Raw genomic sequence first — 13,427 nt, 5'->3', positions numbered from 1 at the left:
CTTGACTCATTGGCCATATTCAACCATGAAAAAAAAATTTGATGGTGAAGCTGCAAATCCTTCACCACTGAGTGGTACTGTATTTTCAAGACTGTGTACACTTGGTCTGTATAGAAATATTGTGAGTACTGAAGGTAGTTGTAATGCTCAAGTTATTTCCACTTGACTGTGTATTAACTCTAATAATGTTCATATCTTTTGTGGGTGGGTGTTATCAGTGTTTGCAAGCTGCCGAAGCTGTTAACAACAGGGTAGGCAATCCTGCTGGGCATAACAAGAATAATTAAAGTAATTTGTGTAAAATCGCATCTCGGTTTTGATAAAACTTTTCATTTCCAAGAAACAATCCCACACGCTAGAATGCATTCATTATGTTACAAAAGCAAACTGTACATGTCATTCTATTCTATTGTTGGAACAAGTCAGATGCTTTGGTGAAGTTTTAGATGAAGTACAGGAAATGAAGCAAGGCCTGTCGCGTACAAATGGGGAAGTGCTGCTCTTGAGCAGTTTCAGTTTTTGTTCACAATGTGTGGTAGAATTTCATGCTCACTGTGACACAGCAGTAATTATCAGTCTTGGTGAGCTGTAATGGAAACCTCAAATATTCAGACACACAACTGTTTGTTTGCTGAGTTCAATGCTCATGTTAATATTTTGTACTATGACAATGGTACATTTCATTCTAATAGTCTTATTTGCGACTGTTGATTGATGATATCCAGGTGTAACTTTTTATTAACCAGACCAGTGACATTATTTTTAGCCATTGCTTATGGAGAAACAGTTAAGAGATGGATGACCGGTTACAAGGAAATATTTTTAGTTCTACCAAATAGAGCATCTGATTCCCCAAAGGTAGCTGTAAACATGTTTGGTTTCTTATATGCTCCATATGATCAGATAACTAGGACCCTATTCAAGGGTGCTACTTACCACCAGACAAGATGGACAATTGGGGTGCTGTTTTTTGCCTATGACCCCGACAGACTCAAAAATGGCCTCTGGACCTAAGCATGATGCATGGAGAGAAGCAGTCGTTCTAACGAAATGACAACTTTGCAGATTCCTGATGAGGTTGTGCTGGAACCATGAAGTCTATTGTATTATTCGTCATGGGAGCCCGCCTCGTCCATTCAGTAACCACTGGGATTTTTATTTGGGCTCACTGTCAAACTTGAACAACTGGAACCAATCAATGGTGGTTTGAGGTTATTGAATAGTTTAGAGAGTCCATTTTTCCATTGGCATTGTGCAATGCACCCCCATTAGAAGTTGATGTACTTCTTGTTTACTACCAATTGTGTTCAAAGAGACTGCAAAACCTCCCCTTTTGATAACCTTGACTAAGGACAACTTTGACTAACCTTCAATTCTTCCCCAACTGTACAAATGGTCATCATTGACTATGTCATGTGATGTTCATCTTGTTCATCATGTGTTGGCATCTACACTGAACATTATTATTAGGCAAGTGAGTACTTTCAGACTCCCAAGCAAAATAACTTGAATGCTTATTAGACTTGGCAGGATAATATGTACATAAGGTGACGTGAGGAAGGGTGTGGCCAAAGTAGATCAACATCCTGTCATTGGTGTGCATAATTATTAGGTTTTATAAGGTTTTTTTGTATATATTTTTTTCTCAGCCAAATAGACAGAAACATCAAATATTGTAAAAATACAATACAGGCTCACAGAACCATGGAATGTTTTTAAATCAACAGAAGGAAGTATTCTCCGGTGCTGTCGTTCTAGGACTGCAAACTCCCAGCAGTGGTCACAAGTACAAGATGTTGAGAGACCACCAACACTGAACCAGACAAAAGTTGACTATCAGAAGACTGAGTTTATAAATGTTTTATGGACTAATTATACTATAAGACATATGACATATGAGGACCAGATGGATGAACTGGCACAGAGCTCTACTTCCAATTTCCATTCAGATGCCAGTAAGGATGGAGGTTAGCTATTGGAATAGACTTTAATCAGGGGTGTCACAAGATCTTCTCAATTTTGCCAACGTCAATATATTGACATCCAGATAGACAGAAAGAGGATGGACTCGTGCGTTGGTTTCATTGTTGCATAGAACATTGGCATGAACAGAGTGAGCCCTTTTGTCAGATACATTTTTGTTGTCTCGGTGGATGGAGGCGGGGCTGGTAGCATACAGAGTAAGGATCGACCGATACATCGGCCGGCCGATATATCGGGCCGATATTTGCGTTTTTTTTCCTTTAATCGTATCGGCCAATACACGCCTGGGGTCCACGATATATTTTTCCACCGCATGATTTACAGTCACGCGTCACGCTGCGGAGGAGCAGTCATCACATCGATGCTAGATAAAACTTAAACTACGACAGAAATGTTTTTCACATGGTTGAATATTTACTCCTTTTAAAGTTGATAATGCCGTTTAAATGTGTGTTTAAGAAAGCTGAATCCTACTGTGTTCAGTGTTTACATTTCAATAAATATTTGTTTAAACGTTCATTCATTCATTTTCTACCACTTTTCCTCACGAGGGTCGCGGGGGTGCTGGAGCCTATCCCAGCTGTCTTTGGGTGAGAGGCGGGGTACACCCTGGACTGGTCGCCAACCAATCACAAGGCACATACAGACAAACAACCATTCACACTCACATTCATACCTATGGACAATTTGGAGTCGTGTTTTTGGAATGTGGGAGGAAACCCTGCAATGCACCGGGGGGAACATGCAAACTCCACACAGCGATGGCAGAGTGTGGAATTGAACCCTGGTCTCCTAGCTGTGAGGTCTGTGCGCTAACCACTTGACCGCCGTGCCGCCCTTGTTTAAACATGAGACTTGTAAATTGAGGGATCAAAAGCAGTATCGGCCACAAATATCGGCCCAAGCAAAATCGGCCATCCGCTAAGGGTGATGGAAAAAAATCGGTATTGGCATCGGCCCCAAAAAAAACATATTGGTCGATCCCTAATACAGAGTGCAGAGTAACACAGTAATTAGTGAATTTGAATATATTTTAATTTGTGCTTTTCTTAAAAGTAATGTTCAAAAGTCATCTTTTTCTCGCAGACCCAATCTCATTTTATTTATATATATATATATATATATATATATATATATATATATATATGTTTTGTGAACTGTCTTGTGACACATAACCCTAACCCAATGGGAAAAAATTGGGGAGGGTAGGTCTTTTGAAAATACAACGCAGCCATTGCTTCCCATCCCTTTACTTCCCGGGGCGACTTTGGTTGTTTTGATTTATAACTGCAGAGTGGAAAATCCTGACCTTTTTGTTTTTGGCAAAATATGCTGAGAATTTTTAAGGCTTCTGCTAGCTCCCTTGCGTATATTGTCAATACGTTTGATGTTTTTTTTTAATTCATGGGAGAGGCCGTAAAGCTGTTTACTGTAATACAGTTAAGACTCTTCAGTTCGAAGTCTTTTTTTCTTTAGAAAACCACTAATACTGAGTTTCCTTAAAGGGTTTTCCACTATGAAGTTTACCATAATCAGTCTTCTCACTCCTTCCTGCCCCAGCCTCACTTTTTAAAACTGACATATCTTTATAAATGTTTGAATTTTCATCAGGATACTATTTATCTCGTGTTCTGGAGTCGCATTTTATGCAGTGAAATTCAGTTTCCAGCACACAGCACATCAGATATTCAGATGCTGGCAAAGTGACACACATTGAAATTTGAGTAACAGGAAATACTACAAAATGACGAAACGGTTATGTTAAAATAAGCTTTTAAAAGTCTCCTGCGGTTAAGTGTCAGTCTTGTCAGCACAGTGTGTCAAACTCACATCTTCTTTTTGAATGTGGATGACACAGGAAGCAGATATCTCTCTGCACAGTGCCCACGCAGGGGAACATCTCTCCTAAACATTTTCCAGAAACTCTTCAGAGCACACATTTAGATGTGACGGGATGGCAGAGTTGTACTAGTGTGGAATTAAGACTCCATTGTTGTGTGCAAATTATAATATTGACATCACAAACCACATAATAACTCTGTTATAACTTATGGTAATGGTTTAATTTCATTTGAACATGCATCAGATTACAATTGAATGCATCACATAATCAGTTCACAGTTCCACATGTCCAAAAGGAGTAGGAAGAAGCAAAGCTTATTAAATCCTACCCCTCCATCTGGTACTTTTACAATCAGTAACTGTTACATTTGTTCACTTCCTGCTTTCCGTAATACAGTTTAAGGTTATTTTTTTATTTTATTTTATTTTTTAATAAGGTGATATGAGCATCCAATGACATAATGTGTACCATAGTAAGTGTCAATATAGTGATATATATAGCACATCATGACTGGTTCAAGACTCTTCATCCTTGTATTTAGCAAACATCAACTGCTTGTATTGTTTCTTGAATTGGCTCATCGTTGTGCATTGTTTGAGGTCCTTACTCAATCCATTCCATAGTTTGATTCCACATACTGAAATGCTATGGCTTTTTAACGTAGTCCTAGCATAGAAGTGTTTCAAATGTACTTCTTCCCTGAGATCATATTTCTCCTCTCTTGTAGAGAAGTATTGGATGACATTTTTAGCTAATTGGTTATTTTTAGCCTTATGCATTATTTTAGCTGTTTGAACATGAACTATATCAGCAAGTTGAAGTATTTGTGATTTTAGAAATAAGGAGTTAGTATGTTCTCTGTAGGCGGCATTATGAATTATCCTTACTGACCTTTTTTGCAGTACATTTAGTGAGTGAAGATTGCTTTTATAGTTATTAGCCCATATTTCCACACAATAAGTAAGATATGGTAGAACCAGAGAGTAACTTAAGTACTTAAGTAGTGCTTTTGTAGTGCATCTGTATCAAAACGAAGGTACTAGTTCACAGTGCACAACTCAAAGTGCTTCTGCCACCAAAAAAATAAAATAAAAGTGCTCGTTAAAACATTTTTGTCATACTGCTGTTTATAGATAAACAAATATGAACTGTGACTTTGCACCCTTGCAGCAGTCACTTCAGCTATGGAGCCACAGCAGAGCAAGGAAAGACTGCTATTTTCTGATATTTCAGACTGTTCTTCGGTAGCTGAAGATTTTTTTGAAGTACCTAAAAATGAAGACATGTTAGAGAAGGCGTCGGGCATGAGACCATACAAATTTGAGCCGTGTCTTAATGAGCAACAGAGCAAAATGGGCACAGACTCTGATGAATCTGATAACCAGGCAGCCAATGACTATAGTCAAGCCAATGTGAATGTACCTACACCTGGTGATAGTGGGAATCTGTCATCTGGGCTAACACACTAAAACAACTAAAAAACAACACAATAATAAACAGGAAGTTATTTTGCTAGCAGTGATTGCTATAGAGATATATGCAGACTATAAGTTGCAAGACCAGTGAGCAGTGATGAGAAAAACTAATGACTTCTCTTTCGGCTTTTCCCTTCGGGGGATCGCCACAGCAAATCGATCTTCTGCATCACACCAACTACCCTCGTGTCCACCTTCACTACATCCATAAACCTCCTCTTTGGTCTTCCTCTACGCTTCCTACTTGGCAGCTCTAAACGCAGCATCCTTATACCAACATATTTACTATCTCTATCATGTCCCAACCATCTCAGTCTGGCCTCTCTGACTTTATCTCCAAGGCCTCTAACATGTAATGTCCCTCTGATGTACTCCTTCCTGATCCTATCCATCCCGGTCACTCCCAATGAGAACCTCAGCATCCTCATCTTTGCTGCCTCCTGTTCTGCTTCCTGTCTAGAGACTGTCTCTAGACCAAACATGGCTTTGTGTGCTAGTATTAAAATTTGACATGAAAACATTCTAAGATTGGTAGAATATATCCAGCACAAAAATGTGGATTTACTCAAGTCACATTGCCGTGTTGTTCTACAGTTGAACGTCTTCTGGGTTTTTTACTTCTTGTACTGCCGTCTGCGTCAGTATTGTGTTTGTACTCACACCTGGTCTAGGTCTCAGTCCCAAACTTTCTTTTAACTGGGAAATAGTATCCAAAAAATTGTCCTGAAAGTGTGCAGAGCAAAATACAAATCTGACAGTGTCTGTTTTCCTCACGTTTGTTGTACTCGCCTAGGTCCGTTTATCTTGGCAAATTGGGTATTTTGGAAAGGTGAACGAGCTTACTCTTGCTGCTCCAGTGTTTGAGTGAAAGCCTGCCACTCAACGCTCAGCATAATATCAAATATGTATAACAATCACAGAAATTCAACCGGATGTGACATTAATTCTGCATTCTGCTTCAGACTCTGAAAAGAGGGATGAAACAAGTCAACATTCAAGCAAATATTTAACATAGAAAGTAAAAATGCACGTTTTTTGGTGTCATGAGCACTTTAAATGCAGATGGCTGAGATTGTTGACTTGTGTAAAGTGTAAGGCGATTATTATTGATTATGATTATTATTACCATTTATGTCAACCCTGCAGTGTGTAATTCATGATGTCACTTTGACTACCTTGGATAATGAACTCCTGAGCAACAATCTACCGAACCAAGTAACTAAGATTGATATTATTGATATTATTATTGATGATATTATTATTTATATTATTAATGATATTATTATTTATATTATTGAGTTTCCTACCTGGAAATGCTTTACCAAGCCTTGCTGAAGTTTCACTTGGGACATTGTTTGGGGGTGTTGCTTGTTGCCTTCAACCTTTCTGGAAAATCATGCTCTATAAAAATGAAGTTAGATATATTTGTGCAGTATGTTTAAGGTTATTACCCATCTGCACAAGACACTGGTGTCCAATCATGATAGTATAAGCCTATACACCTCACAATTAATTGTGTGTGTGTGTGTTCTACCTGCAGTCACATCATCAGTAAAGACCAGTGAAGCTGTTACATGATCAGTTATACAATACACCCATAACACTGCCTGAATGATGAGATGAAATGAATTAACAAAACAACATATAGAAGAAATAAATCATTATAACATCAATTAACAAGCCATCAAGTCTGAGAAAGAGGCCAGATAAGATGGTTCTTTCATAGCGAGCTAACAGCAAGTGGGTGTACACTTGGTGTAAAAAGGAAGCCCATGCAGCCACAGCAGGGAAGGAGGATGTCTCCTCTCTTCCTCTCTGTTGCATGCCGCTGACTGATGCTGGCAGCCTTTTAGCTCTTAGTTTACCAGCACAGTGCAATCCTCCGCTTTGTCACTGGGAGCTGTACCAATCTCCGGTTTGCTGCTGTGTGCTGAGAGGAGCTCAGTGGAGGCTGGCGACATTTACACCCATCCTGTCGTAAAGTAAATACCACACAATGCAGATTTGAGAATTTGAGAGACGAGCTGTGGGCAAGGCATTGTTTTACAGTCATGTTTATGAAAATTACACCACTAAATTTTACAGTACCTGGTATAAAAGACATTTAATTTCATGGTTGCACCTTTTGAACGCTTGCACGAAATGTTCATATAAATGTCTAAGTGGATTTTACACTGTGGACTCACTACTAATTTATCACTTCTGTCAGTAAAGAGGAAACTAAGCAAAATGAAGTGGTTGTCCATTACGACAGCATTACAACTGTCAGATCAGTCAGTAACATTTACCATCTTCCGCTTTGTTTTACAACAAGGGAGTCCAAAGTGTAGACCAGGGGGATTTATTTATTTTTTATTGGGCAGCAGCACATTTTAAAAATTAAACAAAGAAAAAAAATCAGTAAAAATGCAAAAAATTGTAGTAATTTTACAAACAAAAAAGTAAAAATATAAAGAAAAAAAGTTGTTCCAAAAATAAAAATAACATGATTTTAGTAGCTTTGAGATATTTAGAAAGACTTTTAGAATCGCGATGTTGTGAGGAACAAACAAAACAACAAAGTTGTAGTTTTTGAAAAAAACAAAATCGTAGAAAAAGTTATGTTGCGAAAATAAGTAATAAAATAAGTCATAATTACATGAAAAAAATTACAAGAAAGTTGACAGAGCTGGAAAATAAATTTTAAAAAAGCAGATGCAATTTTATGAGAGTGAAGTAAAAATATTAAGTCTTTTGTAATGACAAAGAAAGAAAAGAAGAAAATTAGTTGATTTTATTTATTTATTTATTTTATGGAATTAAATATAAGATAATTACACATACAGTAATTCCTCAATAGTTATACATAACCTAAGTAGTATGTTTCAATGATATTGATCATACAAAGACACTTCAGCCAAAGTCAAGGCATCATATTAATCATATTTCCACTTAATCATAAAATACTATTTTCACAAACCGAAGTGTAGAAAACACATTTCCCTATAGTGGAGTTGAAGACCCGAAGCATAGCCTTCAAACAATTCACTTTTGTTCAATATAACTAGTGAACAGATAACTTTTGTTACAGAAATAGACATCTTACTGCTGGGTTATTTTATCCATAATAGTAAAAATGAAAATTGCAAAGAGAAAGACCTCCCTCCTTGTGTAGCTTGCGATGTACAGTATGTTCACCACTAAGTCTTCGCCAACAGCCACTCAGGAGGGGAGCTTAATGTCAGCTGACCGTCATATGACATCTACAGAGATGATTATGCAATTGACCCACACTACCTTTATGGTCAAGTAGCTGTAACGGGCTATTATAAAGCTACTGTGGATTTTTGACGCAGGATATGTCAATGGATGCTGCACGCAGGTCGAGTGACGAGCACGCAGGTCTCACAGCTCGGAGACCGGAGTTCGATTCCACCTACAGGCATCTCTGCGTGGAGTTTGCATGTTCTCCCTGTGCATGCGTGGGTTTTCCCACATTCCAAAAACATGCTAGGTTAATTGGCGACTCCAAATTGTCCATAGGTATGAATGTGAGTGTGAATGGTTGTTTGTCTATATGTGCCCTGTGATTGGCTGGCCACCAGTCCAGGGTGTACCATGCCTCTCGCCCGAAGACAGCTGGGATAGGCTCCAGCACCCACTTTGTAGTTTTTACTGAATGACTTCATGCTTGGCATGCAAACAGGATTTAGTCTTGTATGAATATCCTTAAAAACAGTGAGCGTGAATGAGACATTTCAGTTAAGTGTCTACATAGCTAGCTTTTGTGTATAGTTTTAGCAAAGAACTCTAATGAAGGAGCGACAGTACGTGCAGTATATCAGAGGCAATTCAGAAGCTATGAAAATGAAACAGAATCAGAGACGTGCAGGTCACAGTTAGCTTGCAGCAGAGCCTGTGAGAGAAGTGTGAAAGATTTAGTCCTTGCAAGCTCATATGAAGGATGCCAGCATGGTGGCGTTGACTCAAAATCTGTAAATGGACTCAGATGGCTGGCTTTTTTTTTTCCCCTCCTCCCTCATTGAGTGCTTTGCTTTGTGTGTGTGTGTGTGTGTGTGTTTCCAGCTTGTAGCTGACAGTTTTCTTGTTTCTGTCTTGAAATAATTTTGCACAAACAATACTCCAAATATTACAGTGATCCCAAAAACAACAGACATGCATTTAATTTGCTTCAATGTTATAACTTTTTAATTAAGAATGATAGTTTTGTTTATTACAGCCTGTACTTTTCAATGTTGTACCCTTCCAGTTGTTGTTGAGTGTAGTGGTTCTACATCAAGCACCACCTCCTTCTTTCAAAAGTCACAGTCGTCCTGCCTATTTCCAGTCCAGATGGTACAGTCAGCCAATAGCAGATTTGAGGTCTCTTGTGTAGATACTGTGTGTGTTTTTGTAGGAGGAAGCTGTCGGTATTGGACGGACATTATAGATTGGATTTTGTGCAAATTGCGAGGGAGTGTTTAGTGGACATTGGGGATTGTTTAAAAATGTGTCCTGTGAAATTACTTTGTTTCATATAGAATATAAACAGTTTATGGTACATACATATACACAGAAGATAACTTGTTTTGCAAAAAGAAATATTCTCCTCTCTCCTCCGTCAAGCTCTGGTGCCAAGGGGAGATAACGGAACATCTCTGTGCTGCAGAAACAGTCCAGGAAGAGACCTAGGAAGTTTTTTTTTTTTGTTACAATGGTTTAAAATCTGCTCTGCATAGATAGATCCTTGTGACTGTACAACAGTGTAACACATGTGGTCCGCCCAGCCCATGCCTGGGGCTCGAACCAGGGTCCACGGAATCATAGGTGAACCAGTGGTGGTTCAAACTAGGTTTGGGCAATATGGACCAAAAACTCATATCCCAATATATTTAGGTTGAATCGATATATGATATATATCCCAATATTTTTTCTGCAAAGTAAGTTTAGACAAAAAAAGTAAGTTCAAATTAAAATAAATACTTAACATTTGATTTTTTTTAATATTATATCTAAAAATAGCCAATACTATAAAGTGGGCTTTTTGAAATAAATGGAAAAAATCTAATATAATCTTTTATGTTCATTTTTCAACCCTTTGTATTGAGTGATGGACTCCTATAGAGCAGCTACACACAATAACCAGCACAGGAACCTTTTTAGTTCTTCCAGAATCTGCACCTATTCCTGACGTATTTCTTTGGGTTGGTCCACCCAGCCTGGGGCTCGAACCAGGGTCCACTGAATCATAGTTGAGCGACAGCCAGTGGTGGTTCAAGCTAGGGTTGGGCAATATGGACCAAAAACTCATATTCCAATATAGTATTTAGGTTGATATGATATATTGATATATGATATATATTCCGATATTTTTTCCGAAAAATGAGTTTAGACAAAATCAAAGCCAAATGTCAAGTTCAAATTAAAATACTTAACATTTGATTTTTTTTTAATATATCTAAAAATAGCAGCTACAATAAAGTGGGCTTTTTGAAATAAATGGAAAAAATCTAATATAATCTTTTATGTTCATTTTTCAACCCTTTGTATTGAGTTGTGGACTCATATAGAGCAGCTACACACAATAACCAGCAAGGAACCTTTTTAGTTCTTCCAGAATCTGCACCTATTCCTGACGTATTTCTTTGGGTTGGTCCACCCAGCCTGGGGCTCGAACCAGGGTCCACTGAATCATAGCTGAGCGATAGCCAGTGGTGGTTCAAGCTAGGGTTGGGCAAAATGGACCAAAAACTCATATTCCAATATAGTATTTAGGTTGATATGATATATATACGTATATCCCGATTTTTTTTCCACAAAGTAAGTTTAGACAAAATCAAAGCCAAATGTCAAGTTCAAATTAAAATAAATACTTAACATTTGATATTTTTTTTTCAATATATCTAAAAATAACAGCTACAATAAAGTGGGCTTTTTTAAATAAATAGAAAAAGTCCAATATAATCTCTTATGCTCATTTTTCAACCCTTTGTATGGACTCCTATAGAGCAGCTACACACAGGAACCTTTTTAGTTCTTCCAGAATCTGCACCTATTCCTGACGTATTTCTTTGGGTTCCGTGCTTCCCGTGGAAACAGTCTGCTTTATTTTATTCCACCCACGACCCGCCTCCAGCTGTGATTGGTCCCACTCCCAAGTGCTTAGAAGGACTTCCAGTCTGACATTCATTTGCTTGTTAGTTGAACATAAGTACATTCAATTCAATAAAGCTCTTGAATCCTTGAACATACTACAGTATATTATAGCCTATATACCCAAGTTATTCAAAATAATGTGATTATTTACAGTATGTGTATGTGTGATGCTGCAACTAACACGTGTCCACTCACCTGCCTTGCTGGGCTTCAATTCCGATGGACAGAATTAGAATGTGTCTGCTTGGCAGAGAATCAGGTAATGTGGCAACTAACTTGGCTTTACTTAGGAATACATTTAATGGAAGTAACACCACTGATACTTCAGAAAAACACTATAATGGGGAAAAGTATCCCAAGTTGGTGTACTCAGAGATGAACTTATTGTAATATACTTTGGTCTGGCAAATAACAGAGAGACAGATAACAGTTGTGGGAGTGTGTGTTGAGATTGGGGGGTGGAGGCTTTGGGGAGTTTTTGTTGCATGTTTTTTTCTTTTTTTTTTTTGCTTATCTATATATTTTTCTGCCAATGTATAATGTAACAGTTTTTTTTAAATAAAACAGTGTTTTGAAAGAAAAACAAAGTGTGAGAATTTGTTGCGTGTCCGTCCGTCTGCCCAGGGAGCCATGACTCTTTAGTCATCACAGAGTTGTTGTTTTTTTTGCACAGATAATAGGCACGCAGTAGCACCCCTCCCCCAAATATCCACACTTTAATATTGTTAAGTATTTAAATATCATTTATTATATCGAATATCAATTATTGTACTACCTTTCAATATGGTTCGTAGTGTGACTAAAGTGTTTAATACTTTTTCATACATTTCAGAAGTGAGTATGCCAATTCTAACAATATTAAGCAATGTACTTGATTCACAGATCCTTATTAGTAATTTATTTGGTAATTTCCATTCAGCATTTCTATTGTATATGTACATATAACACATTTCTGTGAGATTTACACTGCAGTTTAATTTTTCATTACTCTATTTACTTTAACTTATTTCATTCATTCATTCTTTTTCTACCGCTTATCCTCACAAGGGTCGCAGGGGGTGCTGGAGCCTATCCCAGCTGTCTTCGGGCAAAAGGCAGGGTACACCCTGAACTGGTCGCCAGCCGATCACAGGGCACATATAGACAAACAACCATTCACACTCACATTCATACCTATGGACAATTTGGAGTCATGAATTAACCTAGCATGTTTTTGGAATGTGGGAGGAAACCGGAGTACCCGGAGAAAACCCACGCATGCACGGGGAGAACATGCAAACTCCACACAGAGATAGTCGAGGGTGGAATTGAACCCTCTCCTAGCTGCGAGGTCTGCGTGCTAACCACTCGACCGCCGTGCAGCCTAACTTATTTCATTATTAATAAATTATTAATTCACACTTATCACATTTATTTTGTTATTATGTAACTTGTTTTTAATCTTTACTTTTCATTTATTATTGCACAAGCTCTGTACATGTTTTTCTACTCCCATATTTGATTTAGAACACAGTGTCACCTAAATACAGGAAGTGAACAAACCATTTAATGACAGAACATAATGACAACACAAGAGTCAACATATTAAACATATTGTGTGAATTATCAATAATAGACATGGAGAAGGGGTAGGATTAAATAAGATATGCTTCCCCTTACTCCTTTTCATAATAAAACATAACCATGTGATGTTCCCTAATGTAACTAGTTTAACATGTCCCAATCAAATAAACTAGGGGCGTCCAAAGTGTGGTCTGATACAATTTGTGGCCTGAGGTTTGTTTTTTATTGGCCTGGGCCACCCTGTAGAAACCAAGATTAATGTATATGTGGCCCGCAAAGTCTAAGTTAAGCCAATGTTACTTACAGGATGCAAGTATAAGCTACCACTGAACTAAGATAAATGAATAGGAGGTCACTAGACTAGAACAGTACCTACAATGGTGGTGTTAATACACACACAAATGACAGCACAAAATGAAACAGGTAAG

The sequence above is a fragment of the Doryrhamphus excisus genome, chromosome 12 (assembly GCF_030265055.1).
Source record: "Doryrhamphus excisus isolate RoL2022-K1 chromosome 12, RoL_Dexc_1.0, whole genome shotgun sequence".
NCBI lineage: Eukaryota > Metazoa > Chordata > Actinopteri > Syngnathiformes > Syngnathidae > Doryrhamphus > Doryrhamphus excisus.
This window is presented reverse-complemented; position numbering follows the sequence as displayed.